Source organism: Vulpes vulpes, chromosome 10 (assembly GCF_048418805.1).
Source record: "Vulpes vulpes isolate BD-2025 chromosome 10, VulVul3, whole genome shotgun sequence".
NCBI classification, from domain to species: domain Eukaryota; kingdom Metazoa; phylum Chordata; class Mammalia; order Carnivora; family Canidae; genus Vulpes; species Vulpes vulpes.
The window spans coordinates 45,372,465-45,400,383 of record NC_132789.1 but is presented as its reverse complement, the minus strand read 5'-3'; positions in this window follow the sequence as shown (position 1 = coordinate 45,400,383).

Here is a 27,919-nt window from a genome sequence, read left to right as displayed (position 1 = left end):
TGTGGATAACCACTGATAACATTTTTGTCTATTTTCTTTTTTTTCCCCTGTGTAGACTTACATATATATTCACAGAGATACTGATAAGATTTTTGCTTAATTTGATTTGTAATTCAGAGAGAAAGAGAGAGAATGAGGTGAGAATTCGGTACCGTACCTCTTTGGGAGAAAGTTAAGACAATAGAAGAAACTGTGTCCTGGTATTGGCTGCTAGGCAGAGGGAAAAATGGGCAAAGCAAAGATTATCAAAGAATCATAGAGGATGAATGCTTCTGAATAATTAGTGGGAGAAATGATGAATTTGCATCACTTCAGCCTTTTAATTTTAAAATTTTTCTATTATTAAAAATACCAAATAAGTCAAATGAGCATTAAGTTTAAAAGCAAAAGAAAATCTTAAGATGTGTTTAGTTGCATGAAACAGAAATTCTAGCTTAAGGACAAAATGAAATTATGTAAAAATGGAGATTCTCATGGAAATTCATGGTGAAGAATTAAGTGAGGCCTCAAGAGATTGGAAGAATAAAAGGCAGCTAGATTCTCTTCTTCCTCTCCCTAGGGGCTACAAGGTCCCTAACCTCTGTTTCTCTCTGCCCATCTATGTCTTTTTCCCTACAAGTTTCCACAGCTCAGACTTGTATCTGTTTGTCCCTTGATTTCAGTTTGCATGTGGCTTTGCTGGTTGTCCATATTGGCTCATACGTACTGAGACATCATAGCTCGGCTCCCTACAGCCAGCAATCACAGTCTTTGGGTCTCCTAATTGCATTTCTAGTGAATAAGAATATAATGGTTAATCCCACCTTTTGGAAGACCTGTGCCTGCATCAGCCAGACATCCATGGCTAAGGAAAGGAGGTAGGGTCATATGGGCAAGAATAATAGCAACTAAACCCCAAAGGAAGAAAGGAAAAAAAATAAGTAAATGACAAAATAAAGAAACCTAAAGTAGCAAAGACAATTAAAAAACGCAAATTAACAACATTAAAACCAGAAAGCTGATATAACAACCAATATAAAATAATTTTTTAATCATAAAGGCATATTATGCCAAACTGTCACATAATTCAAAACCTCAATAAAATGGGGGAAAAAAGGTTTTTAAAAAGACTTGCATTCCAAACCTGATGCAAGAAAAAAAAAAAAAGGAAAATACTATTAGGCCTCAATAGAAGATTATTTACAAAGGTCATAGAGATGTGCTGCAAATTATTCCTAATGCAAGTGATTTCTATGTGCTATAAACCATTCCAAAACAAAGACAAGAATTGCAGGGTGCCCATATTAATCTATGAGGTCAGAACAAATCAAGGCTTGAAATCTGAGAAAGACATTATAACAAAATAAAATCTACGCTAACACAATATCTGAATGTAGATAAGAGTGTTGAAATGAGGTCTCAATAAAGTAGCCCTACATTATAAGAATAATATACCGGAAGCATGTATTATTTACTGCAGCAAAATAAAGGTGGTTTATAACGAGGAAATCTATTCCTATCAACCATACTTGGCATAACATGTGCTGTTCTAGAAGACCCTAATAGTTATTAATATTGCCTACTTTATTATTTATGCACATATTCTATTGTAAACACAATTAATAATCATCTTCCTACCAGATACAGCAATTAATGAATCCCGGAAAAAATTCTTGAGAGAATCACACAGTGTTGCCTATGAATAAACACACATTTCCAAGAGTATAAGCAGATTCTATCAGAAGTCCCTTCTTGTAATAGTCACAGAACCACATAGAGCAAATCCCTTTAAGTTCAAAATAGATGAAATATTTAACATTATATACTGCGAAAAGACTAGGTTTATTTTCAAATATTAAATACATAATCACTCAAAATGTTTTAAATTCTTTTAACTAGTTACCTGGTGGCTACTCATCTGCAAATGTCAATGTATAAAAGTTAATAGAAGTGGTTTTCATATGACCTCACTTGGCTATTATGAACTTTCATGTCGCCTCACTTAGCCCTTGTAAACTTTCTCACCACTTAATATATGTAGAGAGGATATAGGCAGAGACAGGAAAAAGGAGAACAAGGACAAAAACCCGAAGGATATCAAAAGGAAGGGAATAATAAATAAACATTGTGTTAAAGAAACCTAATCTCGTACATTTAAGTAAGAACAAATGCACATCCCTTCAACAGGTAAGCAAGAAACAACAGGACTGTTCCAATAGGTGATACAAAAGCTTTGGTACAATCTAACAATTACTCCTTATGTTAAGAACTCTAACAAAAGGAATGAAAATATCCCCCTTTTTACATAAAAAGTGATACTCATTGTTCACAAAATCCTCACTGTATGCTTAATGATAACTATAAAAACATATCAACTTTAAGCAACAGAACAATTACACCAAATAATCTCAGGGACGTCTGGGTGGCTCAGTGATTGAGCATTGGCCTTTGACTCAGGGCGTGACCCCAGGGTCCTGGGATCGAGTCCTGCGTCGGGCTCCCTGCATGGAGCCTGCTTCTCCCTCTGCCTGTGTCTCTGCCTCTCTCTCTCTGTGTCTCTCATGAATAAAATAAATAAAAATCTTTAAAATACACCAAATAATCTTTTAATAGTTTACTACTATTGTGGGAGTTTTTAGATAAAGTAATAAGACATGAAATTGAAATATTTGAAAGGATTGATTCTCAGACTTCGGCAAAGACGGAGTATGTTGGATTGAAATAAAACCAATGACAATAAAAGCGACAACTAACACATGTAGTCCTTACTTACTGCAATCTCATGACAAACCTGTGATCCAGAATTGCTAATATTCCCATTTCATAGCTAAGGAAACTGGCACAGAGAGGTTGAGTAATTTCTGGAGGGTTATACAGCGAGGCAGAGGTGAAGCTGGGATTCCAAGCCTGAAAGTCTGGGTTCAGAAATTATATTCTCCACTAATCCTGTGATATACCAGGTGCTGGGCTAAGCACCACATGTAATCCTCTCAACAACTCTGAGAAGTGGATTGTTCTCTCCATTACAGGCTGTGGCAGCTGTGCAATAAAATATAGTGCATAAATTCAACAGACTTTTGTGAAACTCTTAAAACTGTAATTACAAAACGTAACTATGTAGAAAGATTTTGGCGATAAATTTTGAAATAAAAAGGTCAGATATCAAACAGTATGTCTGACATAATTGCAACTAGGGAAAAATATATCAGTTTGGACAAAGACAGAGAGTGATTGAACCACAACAAAGGTAGTTGTTGGGACAGCGTGATGGGAGTGTCGGTGATATATTTTTTTCTTTACCGATTATCCATAGTGAACATCTAATAAACAAGCTGAGGCTGCAAAGATGATGTATAAATGATGAAAATAGAGAATACTGTGATGATTTGTGTTGAAGTATCTATTAATGTAGTGAGGCAGAGTAAAGAGATTTCTAATTGTGGAATTCCAAGTGTAAATCAGACTATAGTTAGGATAGATGCTGGAGAGGATGGAAAAAGAGAGAAATAATTACCCATGCAAGCAACTGCTTCCTCCGCCACTCTGGGAGCTGCCTGTCTTTGCTCAAAGCAATCTCATTAAATCACTGTGTCCAGCTCCTTAACCCAAGGCAGGACTGTACCTGAAGCAAACCAGATGGATTGGGAGATCTCTGGCCTCCAGCATTTAGAGTCCAGTTCATTCCTGGCAGCCAAGCTGTTGGCCACCAGTGTTTATACTGAATTGCTTCATACACACATTAAACTTAGGTGCATTCAATTCCACCCACTAGGAAGAAAGAAAAAGTTGGAGAGAAAGAAAAAAATTAGGCATATTTAAAAAATGTATTTTTCCTACAATAAGGCCCCTAAATGTTAGTCGTCATTGAATTTAACCAAAGACAGCTATGTTTCAAAGCTGGAAGAAAATATTGCTGCATTGGACATATTAAGAGTGTCAAAGTATATTTTGAATAGCAATCATTTTTATCTTATGCCCTAACTTTAGAAATTAACCCCAATTTAAGAAGCAATTGTACTGTAAGGTCAAGAATAAAGAAGAGATGGAGGAATGGTCCAATTTGTAATCCATGTAGCCAAAAATCAAGGCTTATTCTCTCAAATCATTTTAATACTTCCTGCGAGTATAAAGCCTGGGTAATCACTCTTTTGGTGCAGCCTATAGTGTGGACGTTAAGGTAAAATTACTCAGCTTCATAACAAAAACACCCCACGACAAGGCAGATTGAATGAACTAGAAGTTTATTTCCCATTTATACAACAGTCCAGACAGTCGAGGCTGATGGGCAGCGGTGCTCCATGAAGTCAGTCAGGATCCCAGATCCCTTCCACCCCGTTGCTCTTCCTGCAGGACCTTCTCCTGATTTGCATCGTGGAAGCTAGATTCACTGGCACACTCACACTAGCATTCAGATCTCAAGAAGGGAGGAAATAGAGGCCACATCCAGGAAAGACAGCTTGTCTTAGTTGGAGATGACCCAGAAGCTATACTTATCGCTTCTGCTCATGCTCCACTGCCTTGTACTTAGTCACACAATCACAACTACCTGCAAGAGAAGTTGGAGAAACAGTCTCTGAGCACATGTATGCTCAGGAAGGAGAAAATAAATTTGGGAGAGGGCACAATGGAGTTTAGGGGGAGAGGACAGTGGATTTGGAGGATGTAACTAAAAATCTGCTTCCTTTTGGGAAACTGAGTTGCCATTTAAGCCCATTTCCTGTCTGATCAGAGATGAGCTATTTTCCTGGCCTACCCGGACTGCCACGGCTAGGAAAATGTCATGGCCACCCTGGAGCTTCCTCATTCATTCACAGCCTCCCTCCTGTCTTCGAGCTTAATCAACAGATCAAAGACTGCAGTAATCTCCATGCTTGAGTCACTTGCTCATAGCCAGCTGCCAAACAGGGGCCCACCAGGAGTCAAGCATTCACATATGTGCATGCACATGCACGTACACAAGTAGACACACAGGAACAGGCTGACAGCAACCCATCAGCGTTTACTTATAGACACCCTGCGCCAGTTGCTTCTGATTGGAGAGGAGGCAAACCAGGAGGTTATCATCAGTAGATAGAGGAGGAAATGTTTGCAGGAATTGGAACTGGGGAAGAGTCATTCCACCTCCGGAAGTCACTACTCTATTTGCCTGGGAGTATCCTGTCAACATGCTTTAGTAACAACCGGAACATATTCCTCTCTCAGCAAACATAGCCCATGACCACAGAGGAGTCGAGGAGTGGAGGTTCCTGGTGGACGTGTGGCCCTGGCAGGAGGAAGACTGGAGCTGAGTGCTAGGGCGGGAAACCCTCACAACTGTTTTCTCAAGGAGTTGTCACAAAAGAAGCAAAGACTCTGAGATGATGTGAATCTGCATTCCAAACCCTTGCTCTATGTCCTGACAGCTCTGAAGTCTCCGTCAGGTCACTTAGCCTTCCTTAACTTCCTCTTCAGCAAAAAAGAGAAAACCATGCCTAGCTGTATGGTTAAACTGACTCTTCGAATGGAGCCTGGAACCCATAATAAGTTCTCCATAGCAAGTAGTTATCATATCCTCCTCCTCATCATCATCATCATCACATCCTTGTTGTGAGGTTTAAATGAGATACTGTGTGAAAGCACGGTATGGGCAGCTCCTGATACGTAATAAGTGTGATTCTCTTGGGTTAGGGCTCCCAAGGTTCTCCTAGGTGTCCTCACATTAGAACCTGAATCAGGAGGTTGGCCCTTTGATAGACCCCAAAGGTAAGCCTGAAGGGCTGGCAGGTGGATTAAAAATGGAGAGAAGGGGAAGGGGAAGATATTTGTTAAACATCTACTGTAAATTGGCACAATAGTGAGTGTATGGGGTCACTAGAGGCCAGCTTTGCCTTCTTGATTTTATTCTGAGTTGTCCTTGCTTATTAGTTCCCAATGGCTAATGTAACAGATCTCCACTGACTCGGTGAGAGAACAACAAGAACAACATAAATGTATTATCTTTCAGTTCCTGAGATTAGAGGTGTAAATAGGTCAGCAGGGCAGGGTTCCTTCCACAAGCTCCAGGGAGGATCTGTCCTTTGCCTTTTCCAGCCTCTAGAGACCATCCACCGTCTTTGGCTAATGGCCCCTCCTTGCATCACTCCAACCCCCTTCTCACACTCTGACCCCTCTACCTCTTTCCTATAAGGGACTGCATTGGACCCACCTGGATAATCCAGGATAATTCTTATCTCAAGATCCTCAATTTAACATCCGTGAAGCTCCTCTTGCCACATAAAAACATATTCACAAATTCCAGAAATTAGAATGTGGACATCTTTGAGAGGCCATTATTGTTTCTACCACATTATTCATACGGTCTTTGTACACAAAGATTCCACAGAGTCTCAGAAGGGACCAAGATGGATGGAGTCCAAGGCCAATATCCATGTCCTCCAACACGACTATACAATGTGTACGTCGTAAGCAAAATCAAAGTGACCTTTGAGACCGATAGCAAGAACTGAAGGAGCACACATCCTAGAACTCAACAATTCCACTCCCAGATGGATCCACTAGAAGCTCTTGTACACACGTACAAGAGGCTCACAAATCTTCAGGGCAGCATCCTTTCTACTTGCAAAAAATTAGGTGTTTCTCCATGCAAACGGATTTAGAAATTCCCACAGTGGAGCACCATGCAGACCTGGAAGACAGAAAGCTACCTAAAAGCCTAAAAGCCTAGAGGATTCTGAGCCACATAACCAAGTAAACAAACCACAGGAGAACACATACAATATAATATCATTTTTATATGAGTGCATATAAAAGATTTAAGGAAATATTAAATAGTGCTTAGGAATATGTAAATGGATGAGAAAGCAAAAACTGTGCATGAGAAGGTAAATCTCAAATTTAGGACATTAGCTTCTCTTGGGGAAGGAGAGAAAGAGGACATAATAGTCTGGAAAATGGGTACACAAATGTGCTTATTATATCACTCATCTGGCAGGTCTGAAAGATTTCACAATAAAAAATTGTTAAATATCAACCTTGAAACTTTTAGGCGAGATTGTAAATGCTTTCACCCGGAGTATCTTTAAGACTTAAGGAGATGGGATTTTTGACAAGGGCTCGGGGATAGTCAGGGCTCTGCCTCCGAACAGTGCCCAGCAAGGAGGCAGAAGGGGTCACTATGTCAATACGCCCGAGAGGAAACCTGCAAGGCCAGGGACAGTCCCGGAGTGGAGAGTGTGGGGGGAAGGGGAGGTGGCATTGTTTTTAAAAACTATCGGTTAAGATTCTATTTCAAATCACAAGAAAACCAACTCTGATTCAAAAATAAAGGAAACACATTGCCTCATATAATGGAGAAGTCCAGATATAGTTCTGGCTCGAGACCACGTTTTCTCAACAGATTACTGACGAGCACCGGCAACGTTCTGCCCCAGATGATTCTTCACTGTGAGGGCCCGTCCTGTGCCCTGGATGGTTGGCAGCATCCCTGGCCTCTCCCCCTGGATGCTAGTAGTCACCTCCAAGTTGTGGCAAATGCAAGTGCCTCCAGACATTGCCCAATGTTTTCTGGGGTGGGGGGCGGGGTGGTGCGCAAAATTGCCACCGCCATCCCCTCACTGAGGACCCGGTGTTAGGGAACGTTGACCGAGGGACTAAATGACATCGCCAGGACCCGGTTTCTCACGATCAGGGCAACGCTTTCTAAAGTCTTGGCTTCATCCTAAGGTCCACGTAGTGATGCCCCAGCAGCCCCACACTGGATGTCACAAACGCCATCACAAGTCCAGACCCCACTGTCCAGGCAAGACAGAGGCTGTTGATTTTGGTCATTGGTACAGAACAGAGACACCAGGCAAGATCCCCAGGTTGTGTCCCCTCTCCTTGCTCTGCTCTCATTGGCTGGGCGCCCAGAGCTTATGGTGAGAGGGACAGAGGAACTGATCGGTTTAAGCCCACAGGACCCATCCCATGGGGTTGGGAGGAAGACAACTGCCACCGAGACAACACAGCTAAGGATGGAGGTAGGGCACCCCCCCCCCCCGGCAAAATGTCTGGATACTGGTCTGCAAGCCAAGCATAGAAATTCTGCCAAAGGTCCATCTAGATCCAGGCCAAGGGGCTCCAGTGAGGTGACGTTCCTGCGCCAGAGAGGCTGCATCTGCATCTGCAGGATAAAGGACTGCTCCTGCCTCAAGAGCCAGGCCCTCTCCCCACCCCACCTGCCCAGAGCCAGAACCCGGAAGGGTCACACACCTCAGCGGCTCCCGGTTCAGCTGGAAAAGGAGGAGAAATGCTGAGCTCAAAGCTGGAGGAAGCTTCCTGCCGCTTCTCTGAGGCAAAGGACCTCTGTCGTGGGCCAGGCTGGGAGGGGGTGGGGGGAGCTGGCATTAAAGCAAGTTCAGAATTTTTATGATGTAGAACTAGACCATTTTAATTACTGAACTGAGACTGTATTTGTGGTTTAAAGTGACCAGAGATCCTTTTATTACCCAACAGCCAGGAGAAAATTATGGGCCCTGCCCGAGACACAGATTTCATCCTCAGGCAAGAAATGGGCCTCGCTGCAGACATTCCAAGGGGAGGATGGGAGCAAAAATAAAACCGAGCCTCGGCTGGATCCGTGGGCTGTGCTGGCTGCACGTGCAGCTGCCGTGTCCTCCCGGGGGGCCCAGGGAGGAGGTGCCAGCAGGAGGGGTGCACGCAGAGGAGTCTGGGAGGCAGGCTGCAGCCACGCCCGGCCCCGGGGTCTGCAGGACCTGCGAGGGGAGCCCACGGCCGTGAGGAGAGCAGCTTCAGTGCTCAGTGGCCGCCTCGAGGTCGGGCAGGGGCAGACAAATGCCGCGCAGCGGGGAGCGGGGGACCCCAGCCGAGACTGCCCCCCGGGACCCGCCAGGGAGCTGCGATGTCCCTCTCCTTTGTCCCCCGGGGCTCGTCTAGGTGACCAGGCTGACACTGTTGCTCCGGACATCCTGCCCCAAAGCTGTGACCAGCAGAGCCAGGTCCATGCAGCTGCAGGACTCCGGGCCAGGGCCTTCGGGTCTCCGGCTCCCCCGGGGGGCGCCCCAGCCTCTCTGCCGTTCCTGAAGGAGCTCGAGGGTCTGCCGTGCTGCTCACCGGCACTCCCCACGGGCCCCCAGTCTATTGTACGGTGTGGCCACCCGAGGGGCACAGATCCAAATGGCATCACAGGCCCCAGCCGGGTCTACGCAGGACCCACGAATCGGCTCTGGCCTGACAGCGTATGCTAATTGCCTTCTGTCTCCTTGCAAATCACAGCTATTCCCGGGTTTACAGAATGTGACATTTTGCATTGATTGCGGCCGTGCGTCACTCCCTGCAGCACCGGGGGGGGGGGGGGGGCACCCACCGACCTGAGGCCGGGCGCCGGCTGGAGGGGTGAGCCCTTGGGAGTGCAGGGCTCACCGGCTGGAACCTCCGGGACACCCGGGCTCTTCCTGCTTCTGGCAGGTGGACACGAATTGGGTGCAAAACCCCAAATCTCACAGCGCCCGTGGGGCCCTACGGAGGGTGTTTTCCCGGAGCTGTGCCTGGACCTCCCCGGGCCCCCAGCTTTGCTCCTCCGGCTGCGAGTCCTGCTGGCTCGTGGGCACACGGTGCACACCCAGGGCTCAGGGTGCCAAGCACGGCCGCCAGGCCCAGCGTGTCCGAGTCTTCAGGGGGCTCGAGGGCTTACGGGGGTGGGGGGCTGCCTCGGGTACAGCATCGTGTGCAGGTCGCAGGTGTTCAAAGTGGAGCCTGAGACCCACGGGGGCCCGAGACTTTCCCAGGGCCTCCGAGAGGTCAAAGCTGTGCACAGGGCACCTGGCTGGCTCCGTCGATGAAGCGTTGACCTTCAGCTCGGGTCAGGACCTCAGGGTCCCGGGACCCGATGGCCTTCGCCACCCCCCCCGCCCCCCAGCATCGGGCTCACCCTGCAGCCGGGGGTCTGCTTCTCCGGCTCCCTCTGACCCCCCCCCCCACTCATGTTCTCTCTCTCTCTCTCTCAAATAAATAAATCTTAAAAAAATAAAAGAGAAAGCCCTCTTCCTCACCACGCTAAGCTGCCCCCTCGAGGCCCCCAGCAGATCCTCAGCACCTGCCTTGTGTTTGGTGATGTCATCGCTCTGAGCGCTGAGGCTATATGTGCCGGTGTGCTCTCCGTCCCAAAACGCTCTTAGGTTTAATTTGTAATATGGCAAATGTAATCAATGTGACGGACGTCACGAAAGCCCTTCGGGATCGTCAATAATTTTCAAGACACAGCAAACCGCCCCACTGCATCTCCTGGAGGCTTGCCGGCCCTCAGAGCTGCCCCTCCGCTGACAGGGTCTCACCCTCACGCAGCCCCCCAGAGCCGGGGTCCCCGTGCCCTCCGCCAATCGCTCCCAAACCAGGAGTAGTGGAGGGGCCCCCGCCCAGGGCTCTGCTGAGTGACTCCCTCTCTGTCTTGGTGCAAAGCTCCCTCAAATCCAGCAGAAGACATGAGACTCGTGGCCTTCTTGGGGAGGGAGGGAGGTCCAGGGGAACCCCCAGGCCCTGGAGATCATGCCTAAGTCCTCCTTCACAGCAGAGTTTAGAGCAGACAAAGATTTGTGACTGCCCACCTGACAGGAGGCAAAACTGAGACTCTGGACACAGATGGTGGAGATGAGATCAGAAGCCACGAATGTGAGGTCCCCGGGAGACTCAGTGGTCAAGCATCTGCCTTGGGCTCAGGTGGTGACCCTGGGTCGTGGGGTCCCGCCCACATCGGGCTCCCTGTCCCTCTGCTGCTCCTCCTGCTGGTGCTCTCTCTCTCTCTCTCTCTCTCTCTCTCTCTGTCAAACAAATAAAATCTTAAAAAAAAAAGGGGGGGGTGACGCCTGGGTGGCTTAGCAGTTGAGCGTTTGCCTTTGGCTCAGGGCATGATCCCCAGGGACCCAGGATTGAGTCCCCCATTAGGCTCCCCTCATGGAACCTGCTTCTCCCTCTTCCTGTGTCTCCGCCTCTCTCTCTCTCTCTCTCTATGTCTCTCATGAATAAATAAAATGTTAAAAAAAAGAAAGAAAGAAAGAAAGAAAGAAAGAAAGAAAGAAAGAAAGAAAGAAAGAAGAAAGAAAGAACCCACTAGCATGTGATTGCTGGTGCAAACAGCCCAGCCACGGAGCCTCCCGAAGTCTGTTTTGAATATTCTCTTCCTCTCCTCCCCATTTTTGGTTTTTTCCCCCATTTTCTCCTCTCACCCTCTCTCCTTCCTTCCTCTCATTCTCCCTTCCTCACTTCCTTCCTCCAAGCTTTCACAGGTGGGTCTGCTGATATTTTTGCCCTTCTTTCCTGAGAAATAGCAGTGAATTTCAATAAATGCGAACGGCAGAGAAACCAAGACAGTGATACTTGAGCAGAAGTGGGGGGGCTGTCAGCCAACTGTCGTCACCCCCTGCCTGGCCACGCCGCGGTCCTGCTGTGAGTTCTCTGGTCCCCCAGGTGCTTCTGGGCCTCAGTGGGCCCAGCAGGCGGCTGCTGTCCTACCCGGCCGGCAGCTGTGGGCACACATGGTCCCCGCTGGTCCCCTTCACCGTTTCTGTTGGGTTGATTCGCACCCTGTGCCAAAGAACGGGTTTTCCGCCCAGAGCTGCAGATCACCTCCCTCTGTCATTCCCTCCTCTGAGTCAGGATCCGAGGAAGCTGGAGATGCAATCTCTGCCCGAAGGGAGTTCGCAGGCCAGTGAAGAGTTGGAGACACAATCAGATAAAGACACTATGGTGACGTAAAGGGGGGAATAGGAGGCCGGGCCAACGTCACGGGCACACGAGGAATCGCTATGATCTTATGTCTCCTGGAGGGTTGACCAGGGCGGGGAGGGGGGCTCAGCCAGGAGAGCAGGAGAAGCCCAGACCTCCAGGTCAGGGTTAGGTCACCACAAGCTCCACACCGACGGTGATCTCTTAGGGGCCTGAGCGACGTGTGCCTGCGAGTGTGGGGGCGGCAAGGACTGAAATAGGTGCAGGGATTTCTAAAGTGTCTTAATGGAGGTGACACGAGGCAGCGGTTAAGGACACCGGCTGTGGATTGGATGCGCTTGGCAGTCACTCGCCAGCCTGCAGGCCCTGGGTGAGGCATTGGCGCTCAGCTTCACCACGTCTCCAGCGCAGATTATTATGGGGCTCCTGTACGTTAGCACTCGGCAAGGTTTAGGAAGGGATCTGGGGGACGGTCCGCAGGCCAATATGTAGAAATCGCCCAGGCAAGGATCCAGCACAGCACCCAGGACACGGCTGGCCGCCCCCAGGACCTGCAGCTCCACATCACCAGGGGACCAGGGCTCAATGCCTGGGGACACACGACATCGGGCCCGGTGGGGACACGTTTCCAGCGCCCCTTCATCACGAGGAGTAGGACTCCAAACTCAGTGGCGGAGGAGACCCCGGGGCCGGGGGAGAGCGAGGGCTGGAGCTGAGCTGGAGGTGCGGGCAGCGGGCCGGGCCTGGACAGCCGTCCCCCATAGTCACCCCCAATGAAGCCTAGACCCCGTCCTGCAGAGACGAGGACAGCCCTCACCAAGGAGGTGACATTTCAGTTAGACGTGAAAAGATAAGTGGGCGTTTTCCAAGATTATGTACAAAACGAGTCACATAAATGTCATTTCCACCACACTTCTTGAAATAGCTTCACATAACTTTCTAGAATACCGGTCCGTGCCTTTTAAAGCTGAGCTTTGTTATGATGTTGCTGGAATCCAGCGCGTAGTACAGCCACAGATGCTGGGCAACGGCAGGGGACACAGGTGCCGTCAAGGGGACATTCGGGCCTGGAGGCAGGTGCTTAGGCATCATTGCCTGGAGTGTCTGAGCCCAGGCTGGCACGTCCGCGTGGTGCTGCTCCCAGCTCACCAGCGCCTCGTCCCTCCTCGAGATGCCCTCTGCGGCCGGGTGTCCGGATTTCCACGTCCCATAGGAGGTAAAGCGGCAGCTGGTGTTTTGGGGCTTCGCCTACAGGCTCTCTAGGCCCTCCTTTCAGTGCCCGGGTCACTTCGTAGCAGGCTGCTCGAGAGCCCGCAGCCAGCCTCCCCCTTGCCCCAGGTGGCCCCCGACAGAAAGCCACCTCGGGAGCCTGTTCTGCCGTCGTGGCCACACATGAGCAAAGCCCCAGGCCCGGGTGTACCTGTCCCAAGAACCTTCGGCAATAGCAGAGTTTCTGGAACAAGAAAAATAGACAACAGCCCCTTGGGGGGGGTCGGCTTCCCATGTCGGGGTGGCTGGCCTGCACGCCCCACCGTCCAGCCAGGCAGTAACCGGGGAGTTGCTGTGAAGGGGTTTGTGGACATGATTCAGCTCCGTGATCCGTTGACTAGAAGTAAGCGCCATCACCCCCAGGCGACCAGGGTGGGCCAGACCTCATCAGTTGAAAGGCCTTGCGAGTAGGTGGGGGCTTCCCAGAGGAAGGAGAAAGTCTACCTGTGGGTGGAAGCTTCACCTCGTGCCAGAAAGGACGCAGTTAGGACATGGAGCACGGCCATGCAAGGAAGAGGAAGCCAAGAGAGCTTTCTCCCACACTCACCCATCTTGGGGAGCAGGAAGGAAGCCCCTTTCCCAGCAGGGCACGGGGAGGGTGCCAAGGGCCTCTCCACAGGGGGCGCCTGCACGATGCCCCCAGGGGGCTCTCAGCACTCTCCTTCAACGCAGGTATTTTAGGCTCAGCCTCCGGCATCGTGACTCCTTCCGAGCTCCCTCCCAGCCAGCTCCTCCCTTCATGGGGACACGGGCTTCACCGAGAGACATGGGATGCAGCACCTCCAAATGCAGCCATACAGCCTCTCCGGAGATGCTGGTCTTCCGAAGTCTGATGCAAACTCACACCGCCCAGCCTTGTCTTACAGGGACTTGAGACTGACAGCCCTACCTGGGAACGACCCCTGGCGCAGCCAGGAGCTCCCAAGCTCCTGGCATCCGCGATATCACCCACGTGTATTGTCTCCAAAGCACAACCACCACCACAGCTGCGTTCACCCTGAGGATCCCAGCTCAGACAGTCCGACTGCCCCCCCCCACACCCGTCCAAACAGCAGGTCTCCAAAATCTTATAATAAAAGCGAGTGCTGGATATTGCAGTTATAAAAAGCATCATCCAGGGAAACAAAGACAATGAAGGCTGAGGCCAGCTGACTGCAGGCCCCTGCCTGGGAAGCTCGGCGCCCAATATAGCTCTCCCCAAACCCTCCCGGGTATTTCCCTTTTAAGCATCCCTAGCACTGGGCTGCCGAACGACTCCTGCTGCCTGCACGTTGCTGGAGGGTAGACTCCGAGTTTCCAAACGAGACTCACAGGAAGCTTCATACTGAGGCCCCCCCCCCGCCTCATCTCCCACCATCACCCACCACCCCAGGCTCCACCTTCCTGTGTCCCCGGGCTTCCAGGAGCCCACCCCGCATCTCCTACGTCTCCGTGAAGCCTAGGAGCCCGGAGCGCCCTTCCCTGTTCTCTGCCTACCGTCCACTTCTCTAAGCCTTGTCTCAAGGGTCTCCTCCTCTATGGAGAAGCAGTTCCCACGTTCTGCGGCAGTCCCGAGCGCTGCTCATCAGATATTCCATTTTCCCCACAGGCCGGGCGGATGATAGGATCGCATTTCCAGGCCTTTTGTCTTTGAGACCCTGTGACTAGTTCTGGCCCGTGGGTCCTGATTAAGATGACATGTGTGCCTTCTGGGCCTGAGCACCTGCTTGCATGGCAAGCAGCAACATTCCAGATAGCGGCTGCTTTGATAAGCTGGGTCTCGAAGGAGGAATGATCATGTGGAGCAGAGAGCCTCACACACCCAGAGTGGAGAAAGAGACCTTTGCTCAAAACCACCGAGATATGGGGGGCTGTTTGTTGCTGCAGCACACCCTAGCTTGTGCTGACAGATACATCCTCCCTGACGGAGCTGGCTAACCTCGCCTCCTCTAGGCTCAAACAGCACTCTGCCTTTTTTCCCACAGTTGCATGTTTTATTTATGTGTTTATGGGCGCCCCTTAATGTCAGCCAGACCCGGCCCAGTTCAGGGACCATCCCTCATGCACTTTCATATCCCATTATTCAGTGCAAGACCTGCCACGTACTGGGCATCAATACACAATCATCGTGTTGTTATTGGCTCGTTTCTTTCTCCTCTTCCCTGTTGTGCGGGTGAGAAAATGACCTTGACAGTTTCCCGTTACTCTTGCCGCCTTTCTCCTGCTGCTCAGGTTACCAGAATTGATTTCACTCCTCCTGTTTTCAGTTCAATGGGGGGTCAGGGAGTCAAACTTGTTCTGGGTCATACATCCTCATCACCCATAAACGTCCCAAGGATCTGGCTCCTGAGCAGTTGTTGTAAGTGAGGGATAGGGCCCCTGGGAGCACCAATAACTCTGAAGCAGCATTAGCAGGCAGCCGGGGCAGCCTAGGCTGCTCTCCCATCCTCCTAGAAGGTGGACGAAGGGAGAAAAGGCTCTCATCTAGATTTCCCGGCTTCCAGTTCTTGCATCTGTAGCACCTACCTGTCCTAGGCCCATTGAAGCCCATTGTCCTAGGCCCATTGACTTGCTTTGGCCAATGAAATCAAGACGAGTACCATGCACGCACGCACACCCACACATTTGAAAGCTTCAACCCATAGCCCTGGACCAGCAGGAGCTGGGTCTAGAAGGAACTTCCCTGGGCTTGGGAATCATCGATTGCCCCATTCCTCAAGCCTGGGCAGGCAGTTTCCAGCAGCTGTAGAAGCATGGCGCCAGAGCCCTTCTCACAGCTTTGCCCCTTGACGGGACTGCCCTCAATCACCAGCTTGGTGCCTGGCTCTTGCCTGGCTCCTACCCAGCTCCCTATTGGAGTTGGGCCTCACGTTAACTCATAGCCTGATCAGCTGGTTTCTGATCCCCGGGTCTACTTTCACACCAGTCCCTCCTCCTTCCTTCAGACACATCTCCTTCGGGAAGCCCTCACATTGGCCCAGAGAGACCTCCCTGCCTGGCCCTCCGCCCGGTGCTGAGGACCCCATGCCTGGAGGCCCTGCCCACGTGCTCACCATGCCCTGCCTCTGCAGACAATCTCACTCGACGCAACGCTGCGAGAATGGAGTCTATCAGGCTCTCCTGGATGCAGTGACTTAGGCAGGTTGCCGGAGGCCACCCTACTTCCTCAACCATTTCTTCCTGGCTGGTCAAATCCATCATCTTCTCCTTATCAAGGGGCTAGTATGTGTTCCGGCCCCGTGTCCTCTGCCATAAGAAAGATGCAAGGGAAGCCAAGCTGCTCACCTATGCTGTATCCTGACACCCGACCTTGGCTGGGAATCGTTTGCCTGTAAGGGAGAGCAGTCCCACTCGTTAACTAAACTACAGGGAGTACAAGTAGCCCGCACAAAACTGAAAGCTTGCGTGGAAGGATGCACTGATGGCCCCAAACCTTCACCTCTCCTTTATTTCCATGCCCTTTGCCATGTGACTTGCTTTGGCCAATGAAAGCAAGACGAGTACCGTGCACCTGAAGCTTCCACAAGCACGTGCATGATCGGACTTGCTGTCCTGCACTTTGCCACTGCCATGAAAACAACACCAGCCCTTAGTTCCAGGGGGAGAATGAGGGACACTTGAAGCTGAGCCAGTGTCAACTGAGCCCACCCCAGATCTGCGCATCCCAGCTCACCAAAAGAGGCATAGGCTGCGTGAACACTGGGCCCGTGACACCGAGACTCTGTGGTTGCTTGTTATGCAGCGTTCGGGGACAATTGTTAACCAGCAGGGGCGTCAAGAAGATTCTTCCCATTTCTATTCAAGTTCAGATTCCTCATGGACTTTAGTCCCAGCTGCTCCCTGCTCTTCTGCTTCATCTATTCTTTTTCTAAAGGTCAGTGTCTTTGGTTTCTCTTCATCTTAACCTGATTCCCTTGTAAATTCCCAAAGCTGGGTTCTCAGGAATCTACCATCAGCCCCAGGGTGGCTCTCAGCCTCCGACCATGTCCACTGTCAACTCTGAGACACAGACGACTTGCCCATCTCTCCACTCCTCAGCGGCACTTGATGGCCAATTAGGAAGAAACACAAAGGGGTGCTCCATGCTTCCCAAGGAGGGGGGTGGGAGGGAACCCCACTCTGAACCCTTCCGGGGAAAGGTCTTGCTACACCAATAAAAAGCCAAAACCAAGTTCCTTAGTGGGTCACTCTGTTATTTATGCAAATAATCATCAGTCATAGATAGGAGAGCATGCTGGGATTGCTCCCTAGGTAGGTTGGTGGGAAGGGCGGATGAGTAGTTGAGATCAAGAGGACTAGGGAAACTGAGGCAGTAGGAAGTCTGGCCCTGAAGGACTAGCACTGGAAATGAGGAAGGAGTCCAGTTACAGTTGGAGCCAACTCAGTGAGGCCGAGAGGAAGACCAATACAGCGGGCATATCCCAAGAGGCAAGAAGACCAGATGATGCAACTAATTCTGAGACCTACCCATGCTGATGGGTGACTCTCATTAAGCGGGGCTAGGAAAGTCTGGACAGGCAGACGAAGAGGGGTTTACAGGTGCTGCAGGGCATGCAGCGGCAGGCCAGCACGTGGAACCTTCTGGAAGCCAGCAGCTGGTCCTGAGGAAGGCAACCAGCTCAGGCCCGTGGTCTTTAATCCCCTCCCTCAGGTGCCAACCAATCCTAAGGGAGTTACACATTTAGGAAAGCGGACGAAACCAAGTGTTAGAAAATAGAGAGAGGGAACTCTTGTGAGCGACGCCTAAATTGATAAAGACGTTCTGGAAAGTGCTATGGAGATATTTACGGAAACGAAGTCGTGTAACGTCTATAACCTGGCAATCGTCTCCCGGGCATAGAGCCTGAGAGGCTCCTGACCAGGCTCATGAGACACGTGTACCGGAATGACCTCCCGGGTGCTGCTTGTGGCTGAAGCTGGCGGAATGGGTAAGGGAACGGTGGCAGATGTACCCGAAGCAATGAACTGTAAAGAGCAATAGGAATAGATCTTTAAAACGTAGCACAGGGTGAAAAAAAAAAAAAAGAAAAGAAACAGAATAAGATTTATGACACAATACCATTAGTGTAAATTAAAAACACATACACACCACAAAACAACGTTATATTTTAACAAGGATCCATGAGTACGTTGGACCATCTATCAAACCCGCTGGAGTGAATACCATGGGGAGGAGAAGGGACAGGAGTGAGGACTGAGGATAAAGTGGGGAAAAGCCCATAAAACAAAAGCGGGCCTGGCACAGACTTTTTTATGGTCATGAATGTAATAAACACAATTTCCATATCTGAGATCTGTTGTTTGCTTTTAATCTCAAGCGAGTCTACTGTGCGGCTGCTTTCGGGTGGGGCTGTCCCGGCGCTGGGTGTTGGGGTCACAAGGGATGAGGTGCCACAGTCAGGTGCGGGGAGGCGGAGGACGGCGGGGCTGTCAGCACAGGCTTCAGCATCCGACGGTCCCGGCTTTCAGTCTTGACTTCGCCGTGTACCAACTGTGTGACCTTGGGACGGTTGGGGGACTGTCAGAAGGTCATTGCACTCTCCCATCCTCCATTTCCTCATCTGTAAAATGGGAAATAGCGATGCTTGGGGCGGGGGTCCAATGGGACGATGCCTGCGAAGGGCTCGGTGCAGGGCTTGGCCTCATACACGGAGGATCTTATTCTCCTGGGTTCTTTTTTTTTTTTTTTTACCCAATGTCTCCAAACCCCACTAATTCTCAGAATGGAAAAATGTGACTTCATTTCCATGTTTCGTGGTCAGCTGCTTTCTGACGGGAGAGGCTCTGGGTCAGCAGCTGCCGGGGCCACTATTGGGGCAGCTGCCAGTGGCTGGGACCAGGTTGGGAAGCCCGCTGGCAGCTTCCCCAGGGCTGGACAGACCTCCACGCTGCAGTCCAGGAGCAGCCGGGTCAGGGCAGCTGGGTGGGCCGGTGCAGCCTAAGAACCAGTGTCGACCCCGAGCATGGTCGGGTGGGGGTGCAGAGGGGATGGGAGGATGTATGACCTCCAGAGAGCAAAGGAAGGTCAGGAGGAGGGAGGCCCAGAGCCCCTTCTTGCTGCTCCCTACCTGCCTGTGCAGAGTCTGCACCCCAGCCTCGGTCTTAAGTGTGGTACCCTGCCCTGGACCACCCCCCTCTGAAGCTTTCCTTCCTCCAAATTTGTGCTTTCCCCATGTTGGTGGAAATAGCCTCTCTGGAAATCTCTTGGGCTGCGTATCAGTGTCTTGCATAAAAGCTTTCAGGGTCTTCCCGTTACCTGAGGACAGGACCCAAACCCCCTAACATGTGATATAGGGCCCTGTACAGCCAGCCCTGTCGAGGTCCCCCCCCCGTGTCACTCCAGCTCCCTGCGACCAGGCTGCGCGCCCTTTACAGCCCTAGCACTCCCCACCGTCTGCTGCGCCTGGACGTCGTGCATGTCCATCCCTTCTCCTTCTCTACCTGGCCAACCCCTTCTCACTTTCAAAGATTAATTTCACTTCCTCTGGGAAGCCTGCCCTGCTGAGCCAAGTCCGTACTAAGGGTCCTATGCTGAGTTGAATTGGGTCCCCTGCAATGTGTTCAAATCCCCAAATGCCCTGTGCCTATGGATGTGACCTTATTTGCAGAGAGTCTTTGTAGATAGAAGCAAGTCAGGATGAGATAGCATCAGGTAACATTAGGGCTGAGCCCAAATCTGAAGACTGGCGTCCTTATAAGAAGAGGGAAATGGGGGCACGGACACAGGAGGAGAAGGCTGCGTGGCGATGGGGGCAGGGGGTCCAGGAAGCACCAGGGATTGCCAGCCACCAGCAGAAGCTAAGAAGATACAAAAAAAAGAATCCTCCCCTAGAGCCTTCCCAGGGATCACAGGCCGGTCAACACCCTGATTTCAAACGTCTGGCCTCCAGAACTACAAGACACCACATTTCTGCTGTCCTAAAGTCCCAAGTTGGGCTCCCTGGGTGACTTAGCAGTTAAGCTCCTGCCTTCGGCCCAGGGCGTGACCCTGGAGACCCGGGATCGAGTCCCACGTTGGGGTCCCTGCAGGGAGCCTGCTTCTCCCTCTGCCTGTGTCTCTTCGTCTCTCTCTCTCTGTACTTGTCATGAATAAATAAACAAAATTTAAAAAAAAAAAATTAAAGTCCCAAATCGTGGTAACCTGTTGAGCAGACCTAGGAAATGAATGCAGGCCCCCAGCGGGTGCGTGCAGGGCTCCTGTGACCTCTCACCGGAGCACCTGCCCTTTGTGCCTTTACAGGATTACCGAGCGCTCCAAGTTGGTGGGTGAGCTCCGGAAGGCCAGGGACTTGTTTGGCTCATTGCTGCAGCCCCACCACACAGTTAGAAGGCACATACTACACTTGTTGAGCGGATGAAAAATGCACGAGCCTGCAGGAGAGCAAGGAGGCCAATAAAAAGTGGTCAAGTTGGGAGGTAGCAGGCAGGCCCGGAAGTCTTCAGCTGCCCCAGGGGAGTCCTGGACCCCGGTGCGGCCTGCAGGAGGCTCCATGCAGCCAGTAGGCAGGGCCTCCTCTGGGTCATCTGGGGGAGGCTCACACCAGTCCAGTGGCAGGTCCTCGATGCGGGAGAAAAAGGCCGCCCGACAGGCATGCGGAGGTGTCTCCCACTGGTACCTCCGAGAGGCCCGAAGCTCAGGCCCAGGAGTCGGCAGCAGGGCTGGGCGGTGGCGGCTGGGCCCAGCCTCCCTCCTCGGGCGCCGGCACCGCTGCTCTCCCGACAAAGCTCCCCGACGCCCGGCCCACAGCCAGCCCTGCTCCGGGGGGCAAGGTGCACCTGCTGGCCGGCTAGGCCCCCCGCCGCAGCCCCTCTGGGTCTGCTTCCCTACACCCAGGTAGCCGCTCCATTTCCAGGGACAGCCTGTCCAAGGCTGCTCGCAGCGTCCACTTGACCTTCCTTCCTTGCTGATGCCTCTCCCCGCGGGGAGGAAGCTCAACAGACCCACACGGAGAGGTCATTTGGCACATTCTCTGTCCCAGCCCCAGACCCTTCCCCTGGTGCGCGTGTCCCCGCTCCTGGCTTGCCCTACCTCCACCTCAGTGATGCAGAGGCTTCTAAGGGCAAGTGTCGGGGAGCAGGGAGCACAGTCTGGGTAGAAAACGAAACTCCCCAGGTTGGTCGCACCTTCCTAATTGGCACTTGTGAGCAGCCCCAGCTGCAAGCAGGTCGGGTCAGTGGGGGCTAGTGGGGGCTGCAGGCAACCTTCTGGGGCAGGAAGACATCTTGGAAGACAGTAGAGGTGGCTGTGATCCTTCTAATCATACATCCGAGGACATGGGGCCAGCTCAAGGTCAGCCTTGGTTTCTAAGTCCTCTAGTCCACGGGGGATGGGATGAGGAGGGGTGAGGGGTGGCCTCCAGAGTCCTGAGCGACTTGCATGGACTGGGAGATACAGGAAAGGTCCGAAAGCAGGGTCCGGCTCTAGCAGAGGGGCCACCAGGATTGAGAAGAAGGCCAGCGTCCCAGCAGCCTTCTGGGTCCAAAAGCCACTTTCCCAGATTGCCCAGAAAGGACGCTTTCCTCAAAAGACAAGGCTGGTCCACACTCTTCTCACTCAAATGGGGAGCGGCCCCTCCCGTGGTCAGTTAGTGCTGATGGTTTCTGTGAGCTACAGCTCTTGGCAAGGAAGAGCTGCTCCAGGTACCTGGCGCCCTGAAGGTCATTCTGAGGACAGTGAGCGACCCCAGGCTGTGAAATGGGGGCGGGAGGCGGGCGGAACGCAGGGGCATCATTTCCAGCACCAGGGAGCCAGCCCTGCCAGTGAGGTTTTAGGGCAGCCTGTGCGTCTCTGGGACCTCAGGTCCGGCGTGAGCCAGGCCCAGGCAGAGTCAGGAATGACAGGAAAAGGTATGTTGCACGCGTCAGGTGTGCGCTCGTTTATATTTTTCACGAGGCCCTCAAGTCCATTTCCATCAGGAAGCAAATTGAATTCTGCAGAATTCTTTGCCCGGGGCTAGAAGGCTAGCAGCCTAGGGACAAGATTTTGGATAATAAACCCCGGATAAAAGAAGCAGCATCCAAGGTTCACTGCTGGTCAAGTCTGGCGCATTGTAGGTGCCCGGTAAATAATACGGAAAAGCACGGCTCTCCTCCTCCCAGACGTTTGACAGCTCCCGGGCCTTGGCCTTGAGCTTACCCCTGTGGGATAAATGTTTGGGACGAGAGTAGAGAAGTTGTTTTTGCATTTGGCAAACAGTCCAATCCCAAAACGGCCCTAATCTGCTCTGCTATGCCCACTCCTTGTTAGACACCCATCTGGTTGATGATTGTCACAGTGACTTGCAAACAACAGATGGGACGTGACTCCCACAGGAGAGCTGAGAACGCAGAGCAGGAGACCCTGGGAACTCGGGTCCCAGAAGCTGGTGAGCCCCCCCCAACCCCCACCACGGAGCCAGCGTGGGGGTCTCACACCCTATCGATTCCCTCTCCTCGTCCTCAATAACTGCAGTCTGTTGGGACCGGAAACATAAAGAGATGCTCCTTTCCAAAAATGTTGAGAACTATCTATGACCTGATCCTGCTGCCGTGAATTAGTGATTCTGAAGCTATGTCCCAGAGAAGGAGAGCTTACAGGGACCAAGATCCCCCCTTCCTTTTTTTTTTTTTTTTTTTTTCACAATGTCCTTAGGCCTGTCCCTTGTCCCAGACGTCACGCCAACTTTAGCCAGTCCTGGTCTGGCTGGTCTGTATACCCAACCCGAGGCAATGCAAAGTAGTGAGCTGAATAAAGTTTTGGTTGGTCAAAACGTTGGAAGCATGGCCACACCGTTTGCTCATGGAGAGGGATCCACAACTCTCTGAGCTTCAGCTTCCTTGCCCGTAAAACGGGCACCATTGTATCCACGCTCCTTGGGGTTCCGATGAACACTGAAGAAAAGCATGGAATGTGTCTAGCACAGCACCTGGCCCTGTGTCGAAGCCCAGTAAATTCTGGCTACAATTGCTACTATTTTCTAGATGCAGAATCGACGCCTAATGAGTGACGTCCTCCTCGTCAGGACCCTTTGGATCATCAATTAAGTCAAACTAGCCTTAGCGAAGTCGAGAATTTGTTGGCTTTCTGTAACTGAAAGTCTGGGGACTCTAGGTCTCAACAAACGACACCGTCATCATCGTGTTCATTCTCCTCTTTATCTTCCCCGTTCTCTCCCTAGGTCTCTCCACCCTCTTTCTCTCTCTCCTGCTATTTGGATATTGGCTTCACGGTTGCCGTAGGCTAATGAGCTTTCATGATGGATGGCTTGGAGCAGCACTCTGGCTGAGGACAGCTTCGGGTCACATCATCCCAGTGACCCGCGCCACAGTAAAGGCGCAAACTTGTCTCCTCTGTTGCCCATGTATTAGATCCCAAGGAAGAAGTGTGGGTGACTCAGCTTGGGTCACATGCCCATTCTTGGGCCAACCGCCATGGCGGGGCTTGTGGGGATGGAAGTATGGACAGGGAACTTTGTCCAAACCTGGACCAATTGTCCATTCTCGTGGCCAGGGGGCTAAGACCTCTGCCTGGCAACCCCACCAGGCAGTTTTCCAAAGGAAAGCATGGTAGACAAAAGGCTCAAAACGTTTTTGGCATGCCTGCCATTGAGAGGTGGACATTACTTCTCCTTCCCTCAAATCCAGACTGATTTTTTACTTGTTCCAACAATAAGACGTAGCAGACTTGGTGCTATTTTACTACAAGGCTGGGCTTAAGAGACTTGCAACTTCTGCTTTCAGGCACCTGGATCCCAGCCAGGGTGCTATGAGAAGCCTACGCCACGCAGAGGGGTCTTGTGGAGGAGAGCCAGGTGCTTGGCCCCCCAAGCACCCCGCTCCCAGCCAGAACCAGAGACAAGCATGTGAGTGGGCACTTTGGACTTCCCAGCCAGATCAAGCCTCAGGTCAAACTCAGCCAATACCGGGAGCAGAAGAGCCGCCCAGATGAGCCCAATCAACCTACAGAATTGTGAGACATTACAGAACGTGGTTGTTTAGAGGGATTTGTTATACAGCAACTGATAAGTGGGAAAACGATATGGTCACAATAAGGGGGAAAGGAACACTAAGTTGATGAAAGTAGAGGACGCCCATTACTTCGGGTAACCAAGAACCCAACCTTCTCAATCCCGTTACCCACCGGAGTGAAGCCCCGACAGCAGGACAGTGGGAACATCTGTTTGGGCATAGCATCTCTTAATGCGCATTGGGGGGGGGGGGGTAGGGGACTGTGCCCCATCCCGGGGACGGTAAGGAGGCCCAGGCTTGCTTCAGCGTCATGCTCATTCAACTCCCAAGTCTGTACTTTTTTTCCACCTCCAATGGCCCAGAAGATCCACAGACAGACAGAGGCTCCGAGCAGTTCTGACCTTGTGAATGCAAGAGAAGAATGGGATTTCTTACCTGAGACCCCAGAGAACGTCAAGACCTACAGACTGTACAAAGCTGAGAACAAAGCCAAAGCTGGATTCCAAAACACACACACACACACAGATGGGAGGATCCACCCAACGGCAGGGCCCAGAGCAGGTGTGAGTGCCAGCGGCCAGGGACCTGGGTCTGAGAGCTAAAGATTGAAAGCACGAGGGATGCGGTTCCAACCTGTGGACAGGTCCCCTGGTTGCTGGGCCGACACAGCATCCTCCTCCTGTGTGCACACCGCTGGTCGCGGCCACGTGGGAGTTTGCGGCCCCCGCTCAGGCTCAGCACCTAGCTCCAAAGACACGGCGTGCTTTCACATTAATTCCCTATGAGACCTCGTGGATGAGAAAGAGGAAATGCTTGCATCAGGCTGGTGATTGTCATATTGAGTTAAATTTGATCATACTAGTAAAAGGATTTGTATTTTTGCAGTAGCAAACGGACACCTCCAGAATTAGCAAACAAAAAAGACGACCAGAAATAAGCTCAACCAACGCAGTCTGTCGAGTTACGAGCAGGAAGGAGTCTGGGATGACTCCTTTGTGTCATGAGGGTATGACACGCCGGGAGTGTTGGCAAACGCTGGCATGAGAAGTTGCTGACACTGGCTCAAGTCCCGACTTGTGTAACCAGCCAGCAGCCTGCCGTCTGTGCCCTGCTGCCTGCCACCTTCCCACTTCTCTTTAGACTCAGATGACCCCGCAGTTTCGGCCCATCCAGGCCCCGAGCCCAGCCCAACCCACCCAGCCCGGGAGAGACCCCGCAGGCAGGTGGATCCAGGCCTAGCCACGCTGTCCAGGACCCTGCGGGCCTAGGACAGATTTTGAGGCCCAGCACTCCGGCTGCCTCCTCAGAGTATGGCAACTACCCGCATGCTGAGGCTTGACATGGGTGCAGGGACATCTGCCCGTCTTGCATGGCCCTCCATCAACCAAAAAAGAAGACTGAAAAAAAAAAAAAAACAAAGAAGAAGAAGAAGACGACGACGACGAAGAAGATTGCTCTGTGATGAGCATTGTTTCTAGATGCACCAGGACATGCAAAGGATTACTGAGACCCAAGGCGGAGGCCAGGGTGCCCAGGCAGAGGAGGAGGCCCCGAAACACAGCCTGAGCCCGGGCCTCTCTGGCTGGAGACACTCCCCCAGGACCAGGGTCGGGGGCTCAAAACGGGTCAGGGCTGGTGTGGACGTGGCCTCCTTGGGCAGGTCGGTGAGCTGCTCCTCAGGAAGGCGAGGAGCGGGACCCGCAAGAGCCCCTGCCCGTGGAGGGCTGAGCCGAGGTCCCCGGTGGGGATTTCTGCGCTTGCAGCCACTCCTCTGGGTGTTGGCTGAGCCCTGGCTGTCCTCACAGCCCCACCCGCCCTTCTGACGGGGTTGGTTGGGGATTGCGTCCAGCGCCCATCCTGGGAGGGCGGGGGAGGCCCGGCCGCACCAACCCCGGAGTCGACTTTAACATGAAAGGTCTGGGTTTTCTTCAAAAAGCAGCAGGAATCGAGAAGGCAGGGCTCCCGGAGGGGAGGTGCCACTGGTAGGTCCCCGTCCCGGTGGCCGCAGTGTGGGCCTTTGCCTGAACCACCTGCCCAACTGCCCTGGTTCCCCGCCTTGCACAGGGGGTGAGGGGGGGCCTCACGCTCAGTGTCCCAGGGGCCAGAGGAGGGAAAGGAGCATCGTGTGGTCAGCAGGAGACACAGAGCCTGCCAACAGCCACCCCTCACGCGTGTCGGCCCTAGGTCTGCCCCAAACCACCTGCTGGTGTCAGAGTCCCTGGGAGCCCCTGCCAGGCCCCCAGCTGGCGTGATGTGCCTGTCACTTGGGTCCAGGCATCGCCAGCCTGAGACTAGAAGGCAACACGTATGCTGAGGGTGAGACCTGCCGGGAGCTGGAGCCCAGAGCACACCCAGCGTGGCCCGAGCTTCCTTAGGCCGCCAGGTCTTCACCTCGCTGCCGCCCCCCCCCCCCAGGGGTCCCTGACCTGCAGGCCGCACCCCGGCCTCCACCAGGAGGAGTCCGGGACCCCCCCTCCACTGGCCCTGTGCAGCCACCAGGCCCCCTGACCTGTGGCAGGTCCACAGCCAGACCCTTGCCGTGCCTGGTGCCCGGGCGACACAGGAGCTGGCAATGGGCACGTCCCACGTCTGGTGCACAGCGCACCTCTGGCCCCGCACCCGACACCCATCTCCTGCACACTTGCTTGCGACTCCTCCTGGATGCCCGTCCACGTGGCCTCAGCCCCTGTCCCGGGGACACGGCTCCGGCCCTTGCTCCCAGGCTCCACGGCTCTGTGCAGGGGGCCTTCCTCCAAGGGACTTCGGCCAGGCCTGTTTTCCACCTGCTCCCTCCCTAGGAAACAAGGCGTGACCTTCTCTCCAAAGAAGCCATCCCTTAACTCATTCCTGGGCAACTCGTGGTGGCACCGCTTGTGTTGTGCATCAAGACACCTCAGCCCATGGCCTGGACGGAGCCCCAGCAGCACAGCCCCGCGGTCCTCGCCGACGCCTGAAGAGGTTCGAGGGGTGGGTGGGGAGGCGTGTGCTCCTCAGTGCCTGCCCCTCCATCCACGGATGGCGTCAGGCTGTCATCCTAAGTGTGGTGGAGGCATCCGACGGGCAGGTGCTGGGCTCCTTGGCGGGGTCCACCTGGTGCCCAGGTGCCACCGAGGCCGCACTGAGCGACACACGAGCTGCTGGCGAGTGCGCCCAGCCACCGTGTGCAGGGCTTGTCGATGCCCCACATGGAGACGCTCTGATTCCAATCACAGATCGCATCTGCACCGGAGAGGACCGGCTTTTGCTAAATTGGGCTCCGTGCGCCGTCCCGACGTGGCCCCGGCATACACGGTCCTCACTCCACGGCAGACCCATGAGCCAGGTGAACTGTCCCAGCTCGGGAAGGAGGCTCCGTGCGCCAGGAGCTCAGCTCCAGAGGCCAACCTGTCGCCGCTCACCGGGGAAACAGGCCCAGGTGCAGGCTGTGCCCCGTGGTGACCCCTAGAAGGCACCGGCTCCTCTGGGGACACAGGCCCTAAAGCACAGCTGCCCCTGCTCCAGGTGCCTCGGCCTTCCTCGGCCTCCCTCCCCCCCCTCCGAGGGTGGAGCCTCGTACCCATGACACCGGGGTCCTTGGTTCTGTGAGCCGCAGGAGGGCGGCGCGAGAGCTGGGGCAGGGCTGCACACAGTAGGTGCTCAGCCAGCTCGGGCGGCAGGTCTGGGGCCGCGGGCAGCTTCGTGGCGCTTTACCCTCACCGCGGAGGATGGCCACACACTCGGCCACCACCCCGGGCCCCCCCTCGTCACCCTCCCCGGGACCCCGAAGAAGCCCAAAGCCCTTCACCCTCTACAACAGGTTCTAGAAAGTGTGACTTACAATATATCTATTTTTTATTTTGGCGAACAAGAGTCTTCTTGAGCATCCACGATTGCCATTATTTCGCGGACACTTCAGCAGCTCAGCGGAGAGGCCGTGGCTTCAGAACAAAGGCAGTCCTTCCTGAGACCCAACAGCTAGCAACTCAGATTCACAATCCCCGCCCCGAAAAGAGGTCGAACTTAAAATTTTTTCTTTCTTTTTTTTTTTTTTTTGAATGCAGCAGAGTGA